The 24,149-nt window shown below is 48.8% G+C and overlaps 1 protein-coding gene and 1 pseudogene across 4 annotated transcripts in view; one reads left to right on the top strand and one right to left on the bottom strand.

Moving 5' to 3' along the window:
• Positions 1 to 24,149, bottom strand: part of PREX1 (phosphatidylinositol-3,4,5-trisphosphate dependent Rac exchange factor 1) — a 197,533-nt gene that overhangs the window by 141,608 nt on the left and 31,776 nt on the right. The gene's annotated exons all lie outside the window — the stretch shown is intronic.
• Positions 17,429 to 23,006, top strand: LOC116739645 (annotated as a pseudogene).

The following is a 24,149-nucleotide window of genomic DNA, read 5'->3' as shown; positions in this document are numbered from 1 at the left end:
CACCAGACACCGCAAATACCAGAGGCCATGAAAGAAGAGTGCACGAGTGAAGCTGGCCAGGTGAAGGACAAAAGGGAGAGGGTAGGGACTGTGGCAAACTGGACAGCAGATGCTCATCTAAAAGGGCGGCTGCTACTCCGCTCCAATCAGCTGTCACCAGGCAGAAATAGAGGCAGATCTCTCTGGTTTCCAAGAGAAATTGGAAATCTACATATTTGTAACAATTTTTCCAACTTTTAAAACCCTGTGCTAGCTAAATCTAAAACGGGGCTTCCCTGGTGGCGCAGTGGTTAAGAATCCGCCTGCCAATGCAGGGGACACGGGTTCGAGCCCTTGTCCGGGAAGATCCTGCATGCCTCGGAGCAACTAAGACCATGCACCACAACTACTGAGCCCGTGTGCCTAGAGTCCGTGCTCGGCAACAAGAGAAGCCACCGTAAGGAGAAGCCCACGCACTGCAATGAAGAGAAGCACCCCCCTCGCAGCAACTAGAGAAAGCCCGCATGCAGCAACAAAGACACAATGCAGCCAAAAATAATTAAAATAAATAAATTTTCAAAAAAATAAATTTAAAATGTACACGGAAAGGCAAAGAAACTAGAATAGCCGAAACAATTTTGAAAAAGAAGAACAATGTTGGAGGGTTCACACTACCTAAATTTTGAGAATTACTATAAAGTTACAGTTGTCAAGACAGTACAGTACCGGTGAAGTTCAGACACATAGATCAAAGGACTGGAATACAGTCCAAAAACAGACCCACACAAATATGACCATTTGATTTTTGGTGAAGGTGCAAAGACAATTCAATGCAGAAGGGATAGTCTTTTCAACAGATGATGCTGGAACAACTGACATTATATGCAAATTAATGAATCTCAACCTAAGCTACACACTTTATATGAAAGTTAACTCAAAATGGATCAGGGGGATCAAAATGTAAAACTACAGAACTTTTATAAGGGGACATAAGAGAAAATCTTTGTGCCCCGAGGTCAAGCAAAAAGTTCTTAGATATGACATTAAAAGCAAGATCTATAAAAGAAAATAAATGATACATTAAAATTTAAAACATTTGCTATGCCAAAGATACTGTTAAGAGAATGAAGAAACAAGCTACAGACTGGGAGAAAACATTTGCAAATGACCTTGTCTGACAAAAGATCTGTATCCAGAATATAACTCTAAATTCTACAGTAAGAAAACAAACAACCCCCCCCAAAAAAACATGGGTATACGTCCCCAAAGAGGATATATGGATGGTATATTTGCACATGAAAAGATATTCAACAGCATTAGCCATTAGGGAAATGCAGATTAAAACCACAATAAGATACCACTATCTTCTATGGGAATGGCTTAAAGAAAAAGAAACCAAAAACCTGACAATACCAACTGCTGGCGAGGATGTAAAACCACAGGACCTCCCAGATGCTGCCGTTGGGAATGTGAAACGGCACAGCAACTCTGGAAAACAGTTCGGCAGTTTCTCATAAAGTTAAACACCCACTTAGCATATAGCCCCACTCCTGGTCATTCACCCTTGAGAAGTGAAGACTTCCGTTCACATCAAAACCTGTACACAAATGTTTATAGCAGCTCTATTTGTAAGTGTCAAAAACTGGAAACAAATAATATGTCCTTCGACAGATGAATGGATAAACACACTGTGGACTATCCAAACAATGGAACACAACGTAGCAATGAAAAGGAACAAACTCTGGAAACACACAGCACCGTGGATGAATCTCAGAGGCCTTACGTTAAGTGAAAGAAGCCAGTCTCAAAATGCTACGTGCTGTGTGCTTCCGTTTATATGGAAGATATACGTTCTGGAAAAGGCAAAACTATAGGGATAGAAACCAGATGAGTGTTTTTCAAGGGTTGTAGGTGTGTGGAGGGCGTGACCTCTGGGTGGCAGCACGAGAGAGCTTTTTGGTGGTGACGGAACTGTTCTATATCCAGTAGTAACATGACTCTCTAAGTGTGTTAAAACTCATAAAACTCTATACCCCCACAAAGTCATTTTTATTGTATATAAATTTTTTAAATTAAATCTTCAAAAGTCTTGCATTGGGTATCAATACGAACTTGGAGGGGGGAGTTTTAATGTACAGTCGCTCCTCCATTGCCACAGGTTCTGCATCTGGGGATTCAACCAACTATGGATCAAAAATATTCTCCCAAAATTCCAGAAAATTCTAAAAAGCAAAACTTGAATTTGCCACGCACTGGCAACTATTTACATAGCATTTACATTGTATTAGGTATTATAAGTAACCTAGAGATGATTTAAAGTATATGGGAGGATGTGCATAGGTTACACACAAATACTATGACGTTTCATATAAGGGACTTCAGCATCCTCGGATTTTGCTATCTGCGGGGGCCCTGGAGTCAATGTCTCCTGGATACCAAGGGATGACTATATACAGAGAGAATGCTATAGAAATACAGATGTGTACACATGTGTGAATAGCACATATATGTACATTTCCTAGCTCTATCCACCAACAGGGCCCAGAAGCAGTGACATGCAGCCAGAGTAGCAACAAGCATACCTGGCCCCCAGACCTCGGTTTCTAAATACCATCTTCCAATAAAAGGAATCAGAGCTCCTTGGATAGCAGTTGATTCCAGGGCCTTAGCCTTAGCCCTATCTTAATAGGGGAAATACAAGATGAACCTGGAATATCACACAGTACCAAGTAAAGAAATGCTCAAAAGAAAGAGAAAGAAAAAAGAAAAGGATGGAGGCATATTAAGAGAGCACAGGGGCCAACCAGAGAGAACTCCCAATGGCCAAAGTCGAAACAATTTGAACAGAATAAATAATGACAGCACCGGTGTATGAGCCCATATAAATAACTGAATGAATAAATAAGTAAACAGGGGAGAATTCTTCCTTCCAGAAGAGCTCCAGTTAATAAAAGCAGAAGGAAGGAAGGAAATAAAAAGTCACCATTAGAACACTCCAGTAAGAACTGACACAGGCAAGATACACTGATGGATGCTAAACTTCCCCCAAAATACCCAGCCATTACAAAGGAAAAGATAGTAACTGCCCTGGAGAATCCTGACTTTCAGTATCTTAGCCAAGTGATCAGGTTAACCTCAGCAGCAGTAAATACTGACGCCATGTGCCTCTGATAGGATGTACTGAGAAGGACACATCACCCTGAGGTATTCCTCCCAATAATGCACAACCTCAAACCCAAATGAGGGACAATGTACAGAACACCTGGCCAGTACTCTTCAAGAGTGTCAAGATCATGAAGATAAGGAAAGACTGGGGAACTGTCACAGATTCAGAGGAGACTAGGGAGACCTGATATGTAACTACAACATGGTGACCTGGCTTGGATCCTGGAAAGAAAAAAGACATCAGTAGGGGACTTCCCTGGTGGCGCAGTGGTTAAGAATCTGCCTGACAATGCAGGGGACACGGGTTCAAGCCCTGGTCCGGGAAGATTCCACATGCCGCGGAGCAACTAAGCCCGTGGGCCACAACTACTGAGCCTGTGCTCTAGAGCCCGGGAGCCACTACTGCTGAGCCCACGCGCCATAACTACTGAAGCCCGAGTGCCTAGAGCTCGTGCTCTGCAACAAGAGAAACCACTGCAATGAGAAACCCGTGCACCCCAACGAAGAGTAGCCCCTGCTCTCTGCAACTAGAGAAAAGCCTGCGCGCAGCAACAAAGACCCAACGCAGCCAAATATAAATAAATAAATAAATTAAAAAAAAAAAAAAAAAAAAAAAAACATCAGTAGGGAAACGAGTGCAATCCAAATAAATTCTGTAGTTTCGTTAACAGTATTATATCAAGACTGATTTCTTAGTTTTGCTTATCGTACTACATTTATATAAAATGTTAACATAAGAGGATGTTGGGTGAAGGATATACAGGAACTCTACTATATTTGCAACTTTGCTAGACATCTAAAATTATCTCAAAATCAAAAGTTTAAAAAACCCTGTGCTCAAATATGGAATCTAAAAAAAAAAAAAAAATGGTTCTGAAGAACCTAGAGGCAGGACAGGAATAAAGACACAGACATAGAGAATGGACTTGAGGACACAGGGAGGGGGACGGGTAAGCTGGGACAAAGTGAGAGAGTGGTATGGACATATATACACTACCAAATGTAAAACAGATAGCTAGTGGGAAGCAGCCACATAACACCGGGAGATCCGCTCGGTGCTCTGTGACCACCGAGAGGGGTGGGATAGGGAGGGTGGGAGGGAGATGCAAGAGGGAGGGGATATGGGTATATATGTATATGTATAGCTGATTCACTTTGTTATACAGCAGAAACTAACACACCATTGTAAAGCAATTATACTCCAATACAGATATTTAAAAAAAAATTTAAGATATAAAACAAAAACAAAAACCCTGTGCTGACCAAGCTAAATCATCTACTGGCCGAATAACGCACATCTACACAACAAATGCAGCCCGAGAAACCACAGGTTTGCAATCCTGGTTGTTAGGGACTGAATGTTTCTGTCTTGCCCCCCAATTCATTTGCTGAAGTCCTACTCCCCGGTGTGATGGTATCTAGAGGTGGGGCACTCGGAGGTAATTAGGTTTAGATAGGGCCGTGAGGGTGGGGTTCTCAACATAGGTTTAGTGTCCTTATAAGAGGAAGAGACAACGGAGCTCTCTCTTTGCCAGCTGAGGACACAGCCTAAAGGCAGCCATCTACAAACCAGAAAAAGAGCCCTCACCAAGAACCAACCTGCGCACCCTTTGATCTTGGACTTCCCAGACTCCAGACTGTGAGAAAACAGACGTCTTGTTTAAGCCACCAGCCTGTGTGTTTTGTCATAGCAGCCTGAGCAGACTACTACATTGGTCTATGGCTGACACCACCATTCCTCCTTGGGAGGCCCAAGACAGAACTCTCCGAACTTGCGCAGAGAAGAATCCCCAAGTCAGGTTCCCCAGCCCCATCCTCTCAACTGGCTTTTTATGGCCAGACTTAGAGGATGGAGCAAAAAGGGCAGTGGCCTACAAATAAGATCTGGGTTCAAACCCAGGCCTTGCTACAAACTCACCGAGGGATCCTGGATAAGGGACTCCCCTTCTTCTTCTGAAAATGGGGCAGGGGTCAACCTTCAGGGGTTATCAGGAAGCTCAGATGAAAGTGCCTGGCTATGAAGTTGCTATGAAAGCTACAGTCCACTAATGCTGGGTGTTGTTAATTTTCTTATTACATCAACACATACAGGGGCTAAAGGACAGGTACATTTCATCTATGATTTAGGAGAGGAAACGGAAATCAAATTGAACACAGGCACAGTCACATCCCACTTCGCCTACAGCACTTTCCATGAGCATCAGAACTCTGCAAGGCAAGGATGCAGGGCAGAGCAATGATCTCCTGTTGACAGCTGAAGGCGACCCAGCCCAGTTCCTAGTGGGGACATCCTCATACACAGGCACAGAAATGCTGTTAAAAAGGATGTTAACTACAGGACAATTTAAACAGTTCCAAACAGATGATGGTCCATTTAAGACACAGAAAACCGTGCAGCTGTGAAAAAGAATGAGGAAGCTCTTTAGGTACTGATAGAGAACAAGCTCCAAGATACATTAATAAGAGAAAAACAAGCAAAGGGGGCCTCACAACCCAGCACCGCCACTCCTCCGGCACATAGGCACCAGGAGATGTTTCAACAAGGTTCACAGCAACGTTGCTCAAGAGAGCCATGAGGTCAGCAGCTTCTGAGATGGACCCCAGTGAAACCCCTCTCCTGGTATTCACAACCCCTGGGAGTGTTGTGGCCTCAGCACCCGGAAGGATGGAGCTGACATTAACTGGGATAGAAAGACAGAGGGGAGCTGGTTTCACCGGCAAGATGAGGAACTCGGTTTGGTACAGGTTTAGCATAAGATGTTATAAGATATCCACGTGCGTGGCAACGGTAAGGAGGCAGTAGCCCCACGACTGTGAAATCCACAGGAGAGATGAGAGTACTGGGATGGAAAGAGGTCCACGGGCTGAGCCTGGCAAACCCCGACAATCAGAGGCCAGGAGGAAGAGAAGGATTCAGCAAACAGACTGAGCAGCAGCACAGAAGGAAAAGCAGGAACCCACGGCATCCTGGCACTGCCCCTTAATCGTCCCCGCTCGTTTCAGGAATGAGACTGGTCCCCTGGACCACTCTGCAACTTCTCCGCAACAAAGACACATCCTAAAATGCTCCAAGGTCCACTCCAATTCGCCCATCATCCAAGTCCTCCCAGGGGGAAACGTCACCCTGTCTTCAACATATTCCAAACAAGCTGACCACTTCTAAAATTATCCCCCAAACAGCAAACTCTACTTAGCATCCCTTCCGTATCTTTGCAGCTCCCGCTGTCCCGAATACGCCACAGTCAAAATACGAGGCAAAATGAAAGCAAATCGGTTGCAAAGTGAAACTGCAAGTTTTCCAAGAGATGCTAGATTTCATGACATGGATGAAAGTGATGTTGGCAAACAGCACATGGTGCTGGCAAAGCTGTAAACACATGAGGACCTAGCAGGTGGACCACTTCACACGGAAAGGAAGGACACAAGATAGCAGAGTTCTAGGAGGTGATCAGACCATCAAAGGGAGGCAGGCGTGAGCACCGAAAACCAGCTCTAATGCTTTTGCAGAATGACTCTTTACCGTCATAGTCTTTACCATCACACTGAAAACGGCAACTTTACGTGAAATGACATCACATCAGACCATTTAATTTCATCAGAAAAATTACGCATCCCCCAATGGAGAAAAAGAAACCAACACCAGGGCTTCCCTGGTGGCGCAGTGGTTGAGAGTCCGCCTGCCGATGCAGGGGACGCGGGTTCGTGCCCCGGTCCGGGAAGGTCCCACATGCCACGGAGCGGCTGGGCCCATGAGCCATGGCCGCTGAGCCTGCGTGTCCAGAGCCTGTGCTCCACAACAGGAGAGGCCGCAACAGTGAGAGGCCCGCGTACCGCAAAAAAAAAAAAAAAAACAACACTTGAGTCCCTCTTTACTGATCTAAGAATTCATGCAAAGTTGCTACTGTATCCTAAATCCTATATCCTAATTAACGAAAGGATAAAACTCAACTTATTTTTAGGATACCTCCACAAGGTAAAGTCCTCATCTAGCCCTTCACCCCCCCACTCCCAATATTGCTATGTTAGGGTCTATTTCCAGCGGATTCTTGGTCACAGTCCTCTTCCTGGTACAAATCATTCTGGGACAGTGAGGTTGTCCTAGATATGCAGATTGCTGGGCCCTCCTGGACCTAAAGGCCTCCCCGCCTTCCCTGGAGAAACCTCGTCACCAGGGGCAAGAAGCTGACTTGCCCATGGGAACCACAAACCCACCAGAAGAGAAAGGCTAGTGAACCTCTGGGTGTGAAACCTTGAGTGACAAGTGCCCAGCGCGTCTCCTGAACCCATCTGACCCCTCAGCAGCCCCTCCCTGCCCTGCTGTCTGGGCAGAAAGCAGCTGTCAGCTCCCCTGTCTGTAGCCAGTGGGCCCAGCCTGGTGAAATCTGATAGAGGCATGTCTTTAAATGGGTACATTTTATTTTACGTAAATTACATCTCAGTAAAGTTTATATATTTAAGAAGTGTTGAACTGCCTGTGAGTACTCTGCCTGGGGTCTCCTGTAACAGCCCCCCACCAGTAATCAGTGAGGGCTAACAGCACCGGGGAGCACCATTAAGATTCATTCACAAAAATGCAAAGGACGCTAAGAGCCACTGGTCCTCCACTGCTGTCCACTCTGCCCCAAGAAACTGGCTTCAGGCTTAGCTCCAGCCACTGTGCCACCCAGGGCTCCCAAAACCCCTTCCAGGGGGCCTGGCACCAGGGCAGGAGAGCTGTCCCAGCCAGTTTCAAGCTCAGGAATCACTGCTGAGATACAAACTCGGGGGCTCCTTCTCTCACCCCATGGTCACAGCTCCTCGGCCACAAGGACTCATCCCAACTGGCCAGCCTCTCTGGGTTTTTACAGCCAACTTTCAAGATTTCACCTCCTCCGATAAGCCCCGGCCAGCGGCCCCTCTTCTTTCCCCCTTTAAGCCTGTGTACCTCTGAGGTTTTTGATCCCCCCATGTCCCAGCCGGAGAAGAAAGTTTGAGTACATTCCCCCAAATTATTTCCACAAATATTTATCAGCCTCCTACCGTGGGCCAGGCAATGGAGTCGCAGGAACAAGAGAAACGCAGAGCTGACTTCTAGTAAAAGGAGACACATGCCCAACCAGCCGACAAACATCCTGATGGACCCAGAGGAGAGGTGCTAAGCGGAAGGGTAAAGCTGGGGAAGGCGGGTTTTCTCAGACAGGGCGGCCAGGGAGGGCCTCTCTGCAGAGGGTATTTGAGGGGAGAGAGGCCTAAAGGAGGAGGGTTCGGTGGATCCTGGGGGAGGGTGTTAGCAGCAGGAAGATGGTGAGGCAGGACTGTGCCTGGGGTGCCCCCAGACAGAGGGGAGGATGGGGGGAGGGCAGCGCCACTCGGCAGACCGAGGAATCTAGGTTTGCACAAAGTTCCCTGGGAAAGGGACCTTGGTGCTACGTTGGAAGGGGGAGGGCAAGTGGTGAGACCCCTTTGCAGGACAAATGAGCAACAACTACGAAAATCTAAAATCCATGTGTCCTCAGAAGAAGCAAACCAATCCCCTTCTGGAATCAATCCTACAGAGACCCCCAGCACCTGTGACCCAAGACATTACATGCAAAGAGGCAGAGAGCCAAGGGGTGAAGAGCAAGGATTCTGAAGGCCGAGCGCAGGGAGAGAGGCGGGGAGAGGAGGAGGGAGGTGGGAGGGGGAGGGGAAGGAAAGAGAGGAAAGGGAGTGGGGGAGGGGAGGGAGAGGAGGGGTGGGAAGAGGAGGGGTGGGAAGGGCAAGAGGTCACTGGGCTGGGTCAGAGCATCTCTGGCCTATGACCCATGACCCTCCCAGCCCCCCTCCCCACCCCATACTCCGGGCACCTCTCAGAAACCCCCTCGAGCACAGCATGCTGATGACTCTGGGGATTCACTCCTTGGGCCTCACTGGTGGCCAGCAAGGCAAAGCTGGGTGGGCCATTCAGGATGCCCTCCTCCCCCACCATGGTGGTGGGCAGTGCACCAGCGTCCTGAAGAAGGACAGAGAGAATTCTTTTAACCCTGGAAACACTGACAGCTGCGTCTGCTTGCCTAGCCCACGGGACTACACGTCACCTCTGAACATACCAATCTTCTAACCAGGTGAAATGGTTCCAATGAGTTCTATTAAAAGGCATCATAAAGATCCTTTTTTTTTTTTAAAAAAAAAAAAAAAAAAAAAGGCTGATTCCAAAACATCACACGTAACAAGTGTTTGAAGGGGCAACGGATGCCCAAATACCCGCTGGCCGCAGAGCCTCTGGCCAACCAGGGTCCACGAGAGACTGCTTCAAAGACCTGAGCACTTTTCTAGTTCATTTCCTCTTTCTGCTGCTTACAACATTATAGATTTATACAAAGGTTAAAAAAAAAAAAAAAAACCTCTTGCAAAAAAGAAAAACCCATTTTTGCAAGGAATTTTATAAGCAGATCTGCAGAGTAGGGGAAGGACTAAGAAAATCCCTAAAGAAGCCTGGTTGCAAAATGTTTTTAAAAGGAAAAAAAGAAACTTTTAATATAGAAATACCCAATGATACATTTTTAAAGTCTAATTTTGAAGAATGATCAAAACACTTTTTTCTCCCAAACATCCCAAATTATAAGTGGCCACCAGATGCTGGGGTCTGGAAATACGACTGTGGTTTGTTTTATTTTCTTTGCTTTTAAGAAACCTAAAAATTAGGGAAGTCACAAATACCCAGGGAAAGAAAAACTCAGAAAATTGCCAACGCGGTGACTAAACTTAACTTGCGGACTGCCAGAGGCTTCACGGTGAACGCACCCAGACCCAAACCTCTACAGCTGGAGAGGGGACCGCGAGAGGTCGTGTGCAAACCCAAATGGAACTTGCAATTCACTTGATGTGTTTAAAGGACCCATGGGAAGTGTTCTGTAAGCCAAGAACATTTTACTGTTAAGACTGCATCTACCATGAAGCCCTGTTTTCCACCACCCAAGGACCAAGCAGGCAGTGTCTTAGAGCCTTTTGCAGGATGGAGGGCAGATGTTTGAGGATATGATGTAACCTGGGTGAGGTGAATTCATCCAAGAATGAGTCATGAAAGCAGTCCTCAAATATCCTTTAGAAATCTCAGTTGCAGAACACTGCGCTTAGACCCAAAGACCCACCCACACCCACCTCACACAGGGCTCTCCCCTCTTTCAAGCATCTTGCCTTTTGCCATCAGTTTCTGTTTCCCCTTTTTGTAGTAAAGCACCCCAATGCAGCTTAAGGGGGTGTTACCTGACCTCCACCTGAGCCACACAGGGCATAAGAATGAAGGCAATGGAAAGGGCAGTGGAACAGAGACAAATACTGAGCACCTAGATGAAACTCTACCTGAAGCTGACATCCCAGCTGCATGAGCTATTACATTCCTCTCTTGTTTAAATCAGTTTGGTTTCCTTTTTCAGTCACTCACACAGAGAGTCCACCATCCACTGACTAAATAAAACCCTGACCTTAGCTAGGAACTCAGAAGTCCAGCTATGCCCACTCCTTCCAAATAACCACCAATTCATAATGAAACAAGTCCTTTATGTGTCATGGGTGAAGTGTCCAGCTTCACGATGAAATCTGGCAAAGGCTTCCTCAATGTCTCCATCCACCTTCACTGCCAGGACAACCTACTGAGCCTCAGTCCCTGACTCTAGCCCTCACCACAGTGCTTTTCTGGAAAAGGAGGGGGAAGGGGAAGGAAAAGAGACGAACAAGAAGAGGGGGAGAAGGGAGAGGCAAGGTGAAGGAGGGGAGGAGGGGGAGGGGAGGGGGTGAATATCAACAGGAAGCTCTTCCTGAGAGCTCAGGATGGGCTGAGCAGCCACAAGCATAAGGCATAAGCACTTTTCTTTTTTTTTTTTTTGCGGTACACGGGCCTCTCACTGTTGTGGCCTCTCCCGTTGCGGAGCACAGGCTCCGGATGCGCAGGCTCAGCGGCCATGGCTCACGGGCCCAGCCACTCCACGGCATGTGGGATCTTTCCGGACCAGGGCACGAATCCGTGTCCCCTGCATCGGCAGGCAGACTCTCAACCACTGCGCTACCAGGGAAGCCCGGCATAAGCACTTTGATGTAGTATCTCAGTTAATCCTCACAAAACCCTCAGAGGTAGGTATTGTTATCATCCTCACGCTCCAGATAAGGAAACTGAGCTGCAGAAGGATAAGTCACTTGCCAGGGTCACACAGCCTGTCCGTGGCAGGGCCAGGCTATCAGCCAGCCCACACCCAGCCACCCCAAACGCTGACCTGTCCACTGCCAGGAACTGCCCACCCCTCCCCTTTCCCAGACCCACGCCTGCATGGAGCACTCCAGCCCTCAACAACTGAGAGCTCCTCTGCTCTTTCACTCTGTTCTTATCAGTTACTTCTCTGCTGTCCAGTCAAGCAGCCTCAGCCTCTCTGAGTCTTAGATCATGTCCCTCCTCTGCTCCAAGGGCTCTAGTGGCTTCCACCCCACTGAGAATCAAGTCCAACATTCTCACCAGCCCTCACCTCCTGCCACTCTCCGTGCAAGCTGCTCCAGTCACATGAGCCTTCACCACACCAGCATGACCCCCCCTGCCCCAGGGCCTTTGCACTTACTGTTCCCTCAGCCTGGAATGCTTTCCCTGGATGCTCCCATGGCTAACTTCTTAAAGCCCCCTGTTCAAACATCACTACCTCTGTGAAGCCATCCCCACTCAGCCTACCTAAGAAGAGCAATCACTCCCACTCCTGCACCCTTTATCCCCGTCTCTGTCTTGTTTTTCTCACTAGCATTTATCACTATCTGGCACTCTGTGTATTTACTTATTTGTTCACTGTCTGTCCTTCCACCCATATGCAAGCTCCAGGAGGGGGAGGAACTCCTGGCCTTATTCGCTGTCATAGCACCTAGGGTGGTAGGCAGGTCTGTGAATGAATGAATGTATGCATGCATGAGCATCTCTGCGGCCTCACAATCCATTTGGGGCTGTCTCAAACTCAGCCTCTCTCATGCACGCATCAGTCATAGGAAGACAACCCTTGTCCATGAGAGAAAAAAGAGCCACAGATGAATGGAAGGAGGAAGCCCCACAAAGACCCTCCTGTACAGAGCTCAGAGAAGGGGATCCCCGGGCCGCCGTGGGAACCACAAATGCTCTGTGACTCCTCCCTCACAGAGCTCTGGCTGGAAGATCTCTCTCCCTCCTGAAGCCTCCAACTTAGACGCTCAGACAAACCCTGGAGTCATCTTCAGGGCAGCTATGGGGGAGAGGGAGGTGGGTGAGGAGGGGCTCACCCTCAGGGCCCTGCAAGGTGGGGTCAGCCCCTAAAAGCACATCCCCCTTGCCTCACCCTAGTCTCCTGGGTCTCCCTGCACATCCAACCACCAGCAAATCCTGTCGGCGCCACCTTCTAAACGCCTGTCCCCTCTCTGCCACCTCCCTGGTCAGGGCCACCACCATCTCCCACCTGGACTATGGCACTGCCTCTTCCCCAGTCAGCCTGCTGCCTCTCCTGCTCCAGCCCACACAGCAACTGAGGGATTCTGTAAAAACATAACCCACTCATGTTCCTCCCCTGCTCTCACCCCGCCAAAGGCCGGCTTCCGAAGCACCTGGAAACAAATCCCAATTCCTTACCTTGCCAGGAAAGATCTGGCCCCAGACACCTCCCCACTCACACTGCTCCTCACCCCCACCTCACGTCCCAGGGCCTTTGCACTTGCTATTCCTTCTGCCCAAACAACTCTAGGTACTCTACGCAGCTGCTCCCTCCCAAGGCTCAGTGACAATGCCACCTCCCTGCCGGGCCTCCCCACCTGCCCTCCTAACACAGACCATCCAGACCCACCCCTGACGCTATCAACCCCACCCCCTGCATTACAGTTTTCACAGCCCTGACAGTCTGAAGTGATCTGTGACTCATTCTTTCAGTTTCTGTCTCCCACCCACCCCAAGCACCCCAGCTGTGAGACCAACAAGGTCAGGAATAACGCTCCCGTTAACCCCGTATGCCCAGCACACACCCATACCAGGAACTAGAAAAATATTTAAAGAATCAAAATCTAAACTCTTATGTTGGGCTCCAGCTCAAATGTCACCTCTCCCTAAGGCTCCACCCAGAGGCGATCTCTGGTGGCCTCCCAGAGCTCTTTACCACAGCATAGCACCCTCCCCACTGTCCTAAGTTCTGGTCAGAGAGACACCCAGCCACCCTGGACCTGGCGTGGAGCTGCGATCTCTGTCTCACCTTGTGACAGGATTCTCCGGGTGGGCCCAGCAAGGCTGGGGAGAGGCGACCTAGGGGCGGCACTCAAGAATACTTTTATCTTGATCTTAATAACTATGGCTCTCCTATCAAATCCATGAGTCATGAACACTCTTGCTTAAGAGCAGACTGAAGTTTTAGGGACTTCCCTGGTGGTCCAGTGGCAGGGGCTCCACGCTCCCAATGTGGGGGGCCCGAGTTTGATCCCTGGTCAGGGAACTAGATCCCACATGCCACAACTAAGAGTTCGCATGCCACAACGAAGAAGCCGCATGACACAACTAAAAGATCCTGTGTGCCACAACTGGGGATCCCACATGCCACAACAAAGATCAAAGATCCTGCATGCTGCAACTAAGACCTAGCACAGCCAAATAAATAAATATATTTTAAAACTATTTTTAAAAAAAGAGGAGACTGAAGTTTTAAAAAAGGAAGGAGGGTCAGATTAAATAAAAATATTATATAAATCATGTTGTAGCCGGTATATGAATATGACAAAAATCATAAGACTGATATTGCAGTAAGTCTTAGGAAACACTAATGGATGGATGGATTGATGGAAGGATGGATGGATGGATGGATACGGATGGATGGGTGGATGGATGAGTAGATGGATGGGTGGGTGGATGGATGGATAGGGGGATGGATAGGGGGATGGATGGATGGACATGGATGGATGGATGGATATGGATGGATGGATGAATGGATGGGTGGATGGACGGATAGGAGGGAGGATGGATATGGATATATGGATATATGGATGGATGGATGGGTGGATGGGTGAATGGGTGGATGGATGGATGGATGGATATGGACATATGGATGGATGGATGGGTGGATGGACGGATAGGAGGGAGGACGGATATGGATGGGTGGATGGGTGGATGGGTGGATGGGTGGATGGATGGATGGATGGATATGGACAGATGGATGGAGATGGATGGATGGGTGGATAGATATATATGGATGGATGGATGGGTGGGTGGAGTGATGGATGGGTGGATGGATGGATGGAAGGGAGGACAGATATGGATGGATGGGTGGATGGATGGATAGGTGGATGGATGGATGAACAGGAGGGAGGGAAGAAGGAGAAAAAGAATGAAGTGAAAGGGAGGAAAGAAGGAGAAAAATGGGCCACACACATAGTAGGGGCTCAAAAAATATACTGAATTAACCCGTCAACAAAGGAAGCAGAGTGCTGTGTTGAGGAGCCAGAGCCCTAGAACCGCACCTGCTGGGTCACATCCTGGTTCAGCCTCTCCTCCCTGTGGGGCCCTGGGCAAGTGACATAGCCTCTCTGTGCCTCAGTTCCCTCATCTGTAAAATGAAACAATAAGAATCACCTCCATTAAGGTGTCAGAAGGACTAAGCGAGCTCGCGGGTGTCGAATGCCCAGGACGCAGCTTGACACACCCTAAGTGCTTGATATGTATCAGCTAATAGTAAGAAAAAGTAATTGAATCCATCCTCAGACCAGGACAGGAAAATGACCCAAAATCTCACCCCTTCACCTCTTCAAAAGCAGCCTGAAGTCCCACTGGCCTCCCCAGAAAGTTTTCCGGGAATGAAAGAGAAAAGAGGTGAACAAAGGCCTCCACAGCCCCCAGGCTCAATGGGAATAGGAGGGCAGTAGGCAGCAAGGTAATCTGAGAAGTTTAACAGGGAAGAAAGAACATGGGGTGGGGGAGAGAAAGAGGCTAAATTCAGTAGCCCAGGCTGCCTCTCCAGATAGCTAAATTCTGCTCTGTTACTTCTGCGTGCTTCAGCTTTTCTTAGCCTCCAAGGGGCTTTCGCCTAAATTAGTGCCTGCAATATGCCGCAGAGAAGAAAGGGAAGGTGAGGAGAAGCAGAGAAAGACTCAGAGTCCGCTGGGCCTGCCAAACCTGCGCTGACTGCCCAAAGGGTCAAAGTCAAATCGCAGAGCCTACCCCCAAGGCCACGGCCAGCAGGGTCACACCCACGGCCCACAGCCCAGCCCTCAGCGCCCCCAACACTTTCTCTGCCACATCCCAACCTCAGGAGCAGCAAACAACTCCTCCATCCACCGACCACCTGTGGCCACCTGCCCTCCCCAATCAGCTCAAACATCACTGGCTGCTCAGGTGGCTGGGTTCACTGCCCAAGAACCCCAGCATGTGTTTATTTCTGGAGAGAAAGGGAAACAGAGACAGCGAGCACATGCACGCATAATGTACACACTCTACTAATGCGTGGCAATGCCTATGCAGAATATAGCACCCCCGCTAACTAGCTCAGATTCACACTCGCGCATCACACGCTCACATCACTCCCTGCAGTAAACACACAGAGAAACGCACGCGGAAATAGTCACCTTCGCGCTGTTTCTGCCAGATGGCAGAGCCTTGGTGGTTACTGCATCTGTCTGCACGTCTGTCTGCGCTCGTGTGTGTCTGTAATATTAACGATGGCTGATGTTACTGGGTTCCTGCCATGTGCCAGGCACTGTCCTACGTGCTACATCAACCCCATAACGTAGGTATTATTATTACCCCTATTTGACAGATGAGGAAACTGAAACACGGAGGCAGAGTCACTTGCCCCAAGATTATGCTGCTGGTGAGTGGCAGAGCTGGAATTCGAACCCAGGGAGTCCGGCTCCCAAGCCTGCACCCACGTCACTACTTTATGCTGTCGCAACCAGCCAGGCTCCACATGCACCCTGATCACCAGCTACGTATTAATTCCTGAAATAATGGATTAGCCCCATTTTGTGGATGTACAGATTAGAGAACAGAGGCACCAAGAGGCTAAACAACTTGCCCAAGGTCACAGCTAGGAAGGGGCAGGGCTGGGGTTGGAACCAGAGATTGACTCTAGATCCCAGGCCCTGATACGCCAGGAGGCTTCCAGCTGTAGAAAGGTAGTTAACTCCTAAAGTCAAAGGCAGGGGCTGTACAGCGAGCACCCGTTATGAGCGAGCCATGGTTTCATGACCCTGGTGGGGAGAGGCAGGGATCCCAAATGACCAGATGCCACTGGGGCCCTCACCAAGCCCACCATGCCAATGAGGGGCCAGATTGAAACACGACTGGCACAGACATGAGCCCGAAACCCCCAGGGAAGGTCCAGAAATGCCCGCAGTCAAGGTCGGGGGCCCAGCGACGCCCCTCCCCACCCAACAGGTCGCCCCAAGGGCAGAGTGTGCAAACTGGCAACCCACGGGCTTGGCCCACAGACGTGTTTTGTTTGGCCAACACAGTGTCTGTTAAAAATATGACTGAGTTGCCAACTTTTAAAAATTGAGTGATTTCATACACAAGACTCCACGTTTCCAGCTGCTGGAAAACACCTTTAAAAAGTCAGGAGATCTGGCAACACTGGGTTTGTGTTCCCACACGGGAACTGCTGCTCAGCTGCCCCTTTACACGGGACATGGGACATGGGACCTCCGGTCCTCCAGAAGGCATGGGTTCAGGGCTCTGGAGCTCGCCCGCCAGGCTCACTGCTATCCGAGCCCTGCCATGACCTCACTGTGTGATCGTGGGCCAATTACTGCTTCTGTGACTCAGTTTCCTCACCTGTAAAAGGGCAGCCACCCAACAGGACAGGTGCCTGGAACCCAGTAAGCACTCGATAAGTGTTAAATGGCATCGCTGTCTCTCCAACATCAAGGCCAAAGGCTTGAGGTACTGTTTTGTAATAGTAAGAGCTAGCACACATATAGTACTTGCTATCGCTTGGACCTGTCCTAAGAGTTGTACTTTTTTTTTTTCTTTTTTTTATAAATTTATTTATTTATTTTGGGCTGCGTTGGGTCTTCATTGCTGCACGCGGGCTTTCTCTAATTGTGGCAAGCGGGGGCTGCTCTTCGCTGCAGTGCACGGGCTTCTCATTGCGGTGGCTTCTCTTGCTGCAGAGCACGGGCTCTTGGCGCGCGGGCTTCAGTAGTTGTGGCACATGGGCTCAGTAGTTGTAGCTCGCGGGCTCTAGAGCACAGGCTCAGTAATTGTGGCACAGGGGTTAGCTGCTCCGTGGCATGTGGGATCTTCCTGCACCAGGGCTTGAATCCATGTCCCCTGCACTGGCAGGCGGATTCCTAACCACTGCACCACCAGGGAAGTCCCAAGAGTTGTACTTTTAAGGGCTCATTTAATCTTCCCAAGAAACCCATGAGGCCACTCCTAGGTATATATACTCAAGAAAAGTGAAAACCTATGTCTGTACAAAAACTTGTACACGAATGTTCATAGCAGCATTATTCATAACAGCCAGACAGTGGAAACAACCCAAATGTCCATCCACTAACGAATGGATTAAAAAAAGGTGATATATCCAGATAATGGACTAATATTCAGCCATAAAAAGGAATGAAATTCTGACACATCTACAACATGGATGAACCTTGAAAAAGTCATGCTAAGCGAAAGAAGCCACATACAAAGGGCCACACATTGTATAATTCCAAATCTGTAGAGACAGAAAATAGATTGGTGGTTGCCAGAGATGGGGGAGGGAAAGAATGGAGGGGGTCTACTAATGGGTTTGGGGTTTCGTCTTGGGGTGATGGAATGTTCTGGAATTAGAAAGCAGTGATGGTGCATAACCTTGTGACTATATAAGAGCCAGTGGTATGGACATTGTTAACGGTAAATTTTGCAGTGTATGAATTGTATCTCAATTTAAAAAAAAAATTAAAGAAACATCTATGAGACAAATATTCTTATCTCTGTTTTATACATGAAAAAACCAAGGCGCATGGAGATTAAAGATATCCAGGCTGATGCTGAAACAAGAGAAACAAAAAGACAGATGGTGAGGTGACGTAATTTTTCCTACACCTGGCTACTCTCTACCTGTCAACCCATGGGCATCTGGGTTTGCAACTTCACACAGACAAATCATTTCCTCTCTCTGGGCTCCAGTCAAAGGCCAGACTGAGACGACTCTTATCTAGATCCCTCTAAGGTCTTCAAGGATACTACAAGACTAGGGCATTGTAGTGGAACATTATTTATTCATATCTATAGGGACAGCTGTGGCCATTAATAAATGATGACTTTAACGACCCACAGTGGGAAATGGCCCTCTCCCAGGTGCATGGGAAGAAAACATTCTGGGTTTTTTGAGTCCAAGCCCTTCACACGGCTGGCTCAAATGTCAGAGCAAGGGGGCTCAGCAGCCCACCTCCTCCTAAGAGGGTCTGACCAGGAGGACCATCCCATTAGGGGAGGATGCCTTACTCACCAGGCAGGAAGACTACCTCACCGGGTTAGAGGGCCACCTCCCTCAGCAGGAGGAAACCCCACGAGACAAGAGGAGCCTCTTGTTCACAGGGTGGGAGGACCACCCCTCCCTCACCTGGAAGACCCCTCCATGGGACAACAGAAACTCCTCCCTCGCAAGATGGGAAGACCATCCTTACCCCATTTGGGGCAGCAGGATCTCACTGGGCTGGTGGCGGCTGGAGCTGCAGCTTTTCTGCAAACAAGCACCTAGAAAGTGCAGTCCTTTCTCTGAGCACGGAAGGGTCCCCAAGGGTGCCCTGCACTGGGGGTCTCTGAGGCAGCCCCAGTCTCAGATGCAGGGACCAATCTGCAAATGATGATGCATTAGAAGCCAGACAGAGAGAGGGAGAGACACAGAGAAAGAAACAGAGAATATGACCGAGGAGGAAAAGCAGAGGGAAGGGAAGGGAAGGGACAGACCCAGGTTGACAGAGAGCTCAGTAGGAAGCTGGAGGCAGGGCTGCGGACAGAAAGCAAATGGGGAGAATGAACACAAGTGTGCTCAAAGCCAGCAGCAAAGAGGCCCGGATGCAGAGGGAGGACCCCCCAGAGGCCTGAGTTTGGGGGTCCTTCCCACATGAAATGGCAGCACCAGCGCCGCGGCCACCCAGGGTTTCTCTGGCCCATGCTGCTCCCACGGGTCTACAGCGTGGGGCATATCTCTGCAAACCTCTTCAAGGGCCTTTTTGGCAAAAAAGAAATGCACATTCTCATGGTGGACCTAGATGCTACGGGAAAGACCACCATCCTGTACAAACTGAAGCTGGGTGAAATCGTGACCACCATTCCCACAATAGGCTTCAACGTGGAAACCGTGGAATACAAGACCATCAGCTTCACTGTGTGGGACGTGAGCGGCCAGGACAATATCCGGCCTCTGTGGCGCCACTACTTCCAGAACACACAAGGTCTCATATGACTTCGTGGTTGACAGCGATGACAGAGAGCGTGTGAATGACGCCCGAGAGGAGCTCATGAGGATGATGGCAGAAGACGAGCTCAGGGACGCCGTTCCGCTCGCGTTTGCTAACGAACAGGACCTCCCCAATGCCATGAATGCAGCTGAGATGGCGGACAAGCTGGGTCTGCACTCTCTGTGCCACAGGAACTGGTACATTCAGGCCACCTGTGCCACCAGCGGGGACGGGCTCTATGAGGGACTGGACTGGCTGTCCAATCAGCTCCGGAACCAGAAGTGAGCTGTACTCCTCTCTCCTCCCCTCTCACTCCCTCCTTCTACCCTCGCTTTACTCTCATGTGGCAAACGTGCCCCCGGGGTGTGAGGGCCAGAAGCTGTCTCCATGGTCGGTCACGGTGTGCTTCACTGCGCTGTAAGTGTGCAGACGCGGCCTGCACCTGGGTTTTTATTTAACGTAAATGGTTTTTGTTTCCAATGAGGCAGTTTCTGGTACTCCTATGCAATAGTACTCAGCTTTTTTTAATTACAAAAAGAAAACCAACCCATTGTTTAGTACTGAGAAGGGATTTTAGGCACACGGGTCATCCAGGAGTCGCTGTGTCAGAAAAGCCCGATGTTCCTCTTCTGGGCTTTACATCTGTGTTGAGATCCATTTTGGTGGTTGGTTTTTAACCCAAACTCAGTGCATTTTTTAAAATAGTTACAAGATAAGGAGAACACTTGGAACACACAGAAGGGAGAAATGTGCCTAGTGTAGGTTCTGCAGTAATGGCTTGAGTCCAGTCCACCAGTGGGCTGTTTCCCGTTGGGAACATGAAACGGGGCAGAACCAGCTATGATCCATTCTGCATGGTCACAATAGGGGGTTCCTGTGATTTGCTCTGTCTTGGGTCATCCCACACCCCATAGCGTTTGTGCTTGTATCTGTGCTTACGTGGCTGCCCAGGAGATGGGCTGGAGGCTGCAGCCACCGCTCTCAGACCCCTTGGAGGAACCCCAGCCTTTTCTTGGGTCAGCACGGGCACTTTGGTTGGAACGCTCTTGTTTGAGCGGGAGCCCTGCAGTCCCCTTGCTTGCCTGCTCCGGGCTCTCTGGGGTCTCACCAGCAGGAGTGCAGGTGGTCATCCTTGAGCCCCAGCCCCTCGGAGCCCCTGTCTACATGTGCTTTCACTCCCTCAGCCTGCAAGGGTCAGATTTGCCATCGAAAAATGATAACCTCTACTTTTTTCTTTTGTATTTTGATAAACATTGAAGAAGCTGGAGCTGTTAAATGTTATCTTGGGGAAAACCTCAGAACTGGTTTATTTGGTGTTGTGGAACCTCTTACTGCTTTCAATACACAATTAGTAATCAAAACAAAAAACAAAACAAACAAAAAAGAAATGGCAGCACCAGGCCTGCCCAGGAGCCCCCATCAGTGGGAGAGAGGGGAATGGGGGTTGGGGGGCAGCTTCCCCAGCCAGGCAGCAGCCTGCCAGGGCGGCCTCAGCCAAGGAGGAAGCTGGCTGGTCAGGCTGGGGGCTGGGCTTGGATGTGCCAAGCGTCCAGCCAGGTTGTCATGGCCACGGAGACAAAGAGAGGGGCTGATGAGGGGCCCCAGCCGCCTACAGTCCCCAGGGAAGCCCAGTCTCTCTCTAGGACCTGCTTAACCAGGGCTTCAGGCTGTTGGCCAACCACACATCCACGGGGAAGCCTGCAGGTCAGGGCCTATCCAGCTGCCTGGCTTGGAGAGGGGCATGAAAATCATGGCCCAGGCAGGGCCAGCAAAGAAAAGATCCCCAAGCATCTAGACTTTGCCAGCCAATCCTAAACACCTAACCTGCCTGGGCCTCAATTTTTTCATCCATTAAATAGGAAGAAGATCCCTCAGCTCATTCTAGCTCCCAGGGGTAAGGAGCTTATATGGAGAGAACCAAATGTCAGAACAACAGATTAATAATAAAGCTTACATTTACGGAGGTCATACCATGGGCCAGGGCCTGCTCTTGGCACTTTCCCCATCCTAACACAGCATTCCTCCAACTATCTGTTGGGAAGGACTACTTTTGTCTTTAATTTCTAATCCGTTTGAGACTAATACTTTCGAAAATTGCAATAAAAGTGAATTACTAGAAAAACAAAGTAAAAAGGCAGACTACGTGCCTAATTTTTCTAGTCCTGGACTAAACTGGCATCAAATTACTCTGTGAAATTGCTATAAAACTTTAAACGTTTACTCTCAGTTTCTGTCCTTATCTCCATGCAAACCACACTGAGTCACGCTCTTAGAGCAGGTGACCCTCACGACCACCCAGGAAGTAGGTCCTAGAGTAGGCATGAGGGCGGCCTGCACAATGGTTAAGAGTTCTAGCAGCCCAGGTCCTTGTACCGGCCCTGCCACTTCCTGGCAAAGGACTTCAATACCTCTGTGCCTCAGTTTCCCTATCTGCAATATGAGAATAAGACTAATGGTATGTCATAGGGGTTTTTGGTGGGGATTCAATGAGTCAATCCTGTGAAACTCTTTAGAACGGTAACTGACGTATTTAAACCCTCACTAAACATCATTTATTACTGTAAAATATCATTAAATGTCAGGTGGCATTGTTACTGTGACTCTCTATCTCCTCACCCTCACCCATAAACCACCACCAGATGAGTCAGGTATCTATTAAGATGACTAGCTTACTGTCTGCCGTTCCCGCAAGAATGCTAGCTCTATGAGGGCAGGGGCTTGGGTCGGGGTGCTGGCACCCATTAAACACCCACCTCAGCCTAGAACCATGCCTGGCACTTGGTGGGTACCCTCAAAATGGGAAGAAGCATGAACTCAAATCCTGGTTCTGCCATGTATTTGCTGTGTGACCTTAAGCAAATGACTCGACCTCTCTGGGCCTCCATTTCCTTATCTGTGAGATAGCAATACAATAATGATGCCATTGCCCATGCGTACAGGGAGGCTTGAGGAACGATGCTCCCTGTAGCACTTCTCAGCACTACACTTGGCAATGTCTGGAGACATTTTCAGTTGTCACAACTGGGGGGGAGGGGGGTTGCTACTGGCATCTAGTGGGTAGAGGCCGGGGACGCTGCTAAACACCCTACAGTGCACGGGAGAGCCCCCCCACACCAAACAATTACGTGGCCCAAACTATCACTTATGTGAAGGTTGAGAATTCCTAATATAAAAGAAAAAGAATCACCTAGATACCTATTAAGAGGGGAACGGATGTATAAACTCCAGTATAATCGTCCTGTGAAAGAGTAGGCAGAAGTTAGAAGGAATGAGCTGGAAGTGTGCAAAACAACATAAAAAGATCCCCTAGACAGTGAACAAGGCTGCGGAATACTGGGTGATCACAAGACATTACCCTCAGGGAGCAGGTAAAGGGACAGAGCTAGAATGTAAACCAGGAGCCTGGCTCCGGAGCCTACAGCTTTAAACATGGCCTCGGTTTGAGGCCTTTTACGTAAACAAATGCACACACTTAAAAACACACCCTGTCTTTTCCACAGGTTCACGTTTATGTATGTCAATGACACAAACACACAGGGAAAGATCTGGAACACTGCACAGTAGACTAGTAACAAGAGACACTGGAGGTGGGGGCAACCAGGGGTAGGAAGGAAAAGGTTCCCTTGTCTGTAATTTTCTACAAGGAGATTTTGCATTCATATCTGTCACGTAATTAAAGATGAGCGATAAATTACACGTGGACAGACCCTTTGGGGTGATCACTTGGTAATGTATAGAAATACTAAATCACTACGATATGCACCAGGAGCTAACATAGTGTTGCAGGTCAATTATACTTCAGAAAACAAACTCACAGAAAAAGAGATCAGATTCGTAGTTACCAGAGGCAGGGCGTAAGAAAATTTGCTCAAAAGGTACTAACTTCCACTTATAAGATGTACAAATACTAGGGATGTAATGCACGACATGATGAATACAATTAGCACCACTGTATGTTATTCATAAAAGGTGTTAAGACAGTAAATCCTGAGCTCTCACCACAAGGAAAAACACTTTTTTCTGTTGCTTTTGTTTTGTATCTGCCGGAGATGATGGGCGTTCACTAATCTTACTGTGGTGATCATTTCATGATGGATGTAAGTCAGATCATTATGCCGCACACCTGACACACAGTGCTGTAGCTCAATTACATCTCAATAAAACTGGAAGGGAAATTAAATAAATAAATACTAAAACAGATGTATATACCCTTTAACCCAAAAGTTCCCTTCCCAGAAATGAATGAACTTACAGGTGTGAAGCAGTCTGCATCTGTCATACCATCGTTTGTAATGGCAAAAGATGGGAACAACTTCAGTGTCTATCAAGAGGAGACCAGCTTAAAAAAAGCCACCATGGGGCTTCCCTGGTGGCGCAGTGGTTGAGAGTCCGCCTGCCGATGCAGGGGACGCAGGTTCGTGCCCCGGTCCGGGAAGATCCCACATGCCGCGGAGCGGCTGGGCCCGTGAGCCATGGCCGCTGAGCCTGCGCGTCCGGAGCCTGTGCTCCGCAACGGGAGAGGCCACAACAGTGAGAGGCCCGCGTACCGCAAAAAAAAAAAAAAAAAAAAAAAAAGCCACCATGCATCCATCCAGTGGAATTCTATGCGCTATTATAGAACAACC

This window comes from Phocoena sinus, chromosome 15, assembly GCF_008692025.1.
Source record: "Phocoena sinus isolate mPhoSin1 chromosome 15, mPhoSin1.pri, whole genome shotgun sequence".
Taxonomy (NCBI): Eukaryota; Metazoa; Chordata; class Mammalia; order Artiodactyla; family Phocoenidae; genus Phocoena; species Phocoena sinus.
Note: the sequence above shows the minus strand (reverse complement) of the source record. Positions and strands in the feature narration are given on the sequence as shown.